This window comes from Electrophorus electricus, chromosome 13 (assembly GCF_041902795.1).
Source record: "Electrophorus electricus isolate QZ-2024a chromosome 13, ASM4190279v1, whole genome shotgun sequence".
Taxonomy (NCBI): Eukaryota; Metazoa; Chordata; class Actinopteri; order Gymnotiformes; family Gymnotidae; genus Electrophorus; species Electrophorus electricus.
Genome location: NC_137509.1, coordinates 10077501 through 10079900, shown reverse-complemented (window position 1 = coordinate 10079900; position 2400 = coordinate 10077501).

The following is a 2400-nucleotide window of genomic DNA, read 5'->3' as shown; positions in this document are numbered from 1 at the left end:
TGTATGTATTCATGAGGGTAGATACTGTCAAACTGAACTTAAGCAGTGCCTGGGATACTTGTATAGTGTATGAAAGACTCCATAGCTTTTCATCAGAAGTCTCAAAGTAAATGCTAAGAGCCCAGGCGCTTTGGTTCAGTTCCAGCACACAAGTCTCCTACTAATAAGTCATGATCACTGTGTTACCACAGTAATTAAAATCAGATATTAAGACTAGCTATAATCCTCTTGGCTGCTGACACCACTTTGTGTGTGTGGGTGTCAGTTTGAAACACAGGGCTTTAGGACCAAACTCTACACTTGAGGAGACACACACACACACACACACACACTCATATATATATATATATATATATATATATATATATATATATATATATATATATATATATATATATATATATATCTCCTTCAGGGGGTGATGGTCTCCCTCACACTACCCGCTTCTTTAGGGGGTGATGGTCTCTGTCACGCTCAGCCTTTCTCAAATACAGAATTTCTTTAACTTCAGCCACTCTGTTGTTCATTCGCTGCTGTGTTTTGAGTTATTGTCATGCTGCATGACTCAACAGCGTTTCAGCTTTAGATCACAGAGAGACACACTAAAATCCTGCTGCAGATTTTATAAATGCAACTTGAAATTCATTTCTCCCTCAATTAACACAAGACATTCAGGTCCTAGTTCAGCAAATGAGCCCAACATTTCCTCCACCGTGCTTGACTGTGCATTCGTAATGGTCAGCTCATGAACACGGATGTTATAAAGTGCAAGAGATGCCAGCAGCTCCGTTGTAGCCACGCAGGACATCTTGCGTCTCGTCTGAGGATTCTCCAGCAGACGCTTGCGCTGATCTGGGTAGGATGCCCACTCCTAGACAAAGTAGCAGCCATGCTGAATTTCCACTGTTCGTAAAACTGTCTGCTCGGCTGGAGGCTCAAATCTTTAGAAATCCTTTTTAAATCCTTAGTAACCCCTAGTAAAATTTGCTTCAGCAACAGCTTCAACTATAGTCCTTTAAAGGTTGCTTTGAACAGGCAATATTGCAACTTATTGCACATATTGCAACATGATTCTGCTGTGAAGAGCAGGTAACCAAAATTGGGTTTTGTCTGCGCCGGTGTAAAACGTTTGTTTTTATAACTTAGAAGAAAGCAAGATCACACCTTGGGAGCTATTTACGCAAACATTCAAAATGGATTCACAGTCTTTTGTTGAAACTGTCACTGAAAATAATGTAATTTCAAAGTCTCTTATATCCTATCTATGCAATACAAATGAATGCAATCCTTCTAATTAACAAGAACTGATTAACACAAGTGTGAATGCCTCCTCAACTCCCTTGTCATTGCTTGTTATATCTTATTGGTGAAAACAAGCATCCACGCATTTACAAAAACAGTACTGTCTCATGCATGACCTGAATGCATCATCATATATGGCCTGAATGCAAACAGCAGCAACAACAACAAAATGTCATATCTGCAAGATAGTGAACCAAATAAAATAGTGAAATAAATGAAATAGTGATACAAGCATTCATCACAAATTATTTGCCACAGAGTTTATCTGCCATCATGGCAGCTGTTGAGGATTACGGTGAGAAGGTCAAAAAGGATAACATGCATAGTACAGCAGTTGCAGATTTAGCTGATGGGTGGGTGTGGGAACCAGAAGTCAAAAAGGTATTGGTTTTGAGACTTTTCCTTGGGTCGCCTGGCCCAGATCAGAGACTTATCTAGAACCACTGTTTGTTGGCCCAAACAGATTTGGAAAGGTTTTAGTGTTCAAAACCTTTGTGTATCAGTGCAGAGAGATGGCACGACTGGGCTCAGTTCACAGCCACTCCCGCACACAGGACTGCGTCGCCTGTCTCGTACCCAACAAAGCAGCAGATGCCGGGCCGTTTTCCTATCCCAGGATCGTACTCTGGGGAATATGTCTACGAGACTTCGTTTACACCTGGTCGTTTCATGTGTCTTAGTATCAGGATTATATTCAGTCGGAGATTATCCACATAAAAATACAGGTGTGAAAACAGCTAAAACGCATTTAAAACAGATTAGCTCAAACCAATTCAGGAAGTGGTCTGAGACGTATTTTAGCCAGACGTTATGGTAATGTACATGCATCCTTCTCTCCAAGCTACATTCCTCTACCAAAACTCAGAGGATGCATACAATTGGTCCCTAGACATGAGTAACTCTTATAAGCCATTTATACTGACACTGCTGTTCAGAATAAAACTACCAACAACCCACAGAAACCAATCGATATTCAAAGAAATATCAAAGAGCTGATTTGCATATTACATGCCACATAACAATCTGATTTCAAAGTGATTAACTGGAGATGCTTTTGACTACCAAATGTAAACGCATATGGCTAAAATCTCATCAGGA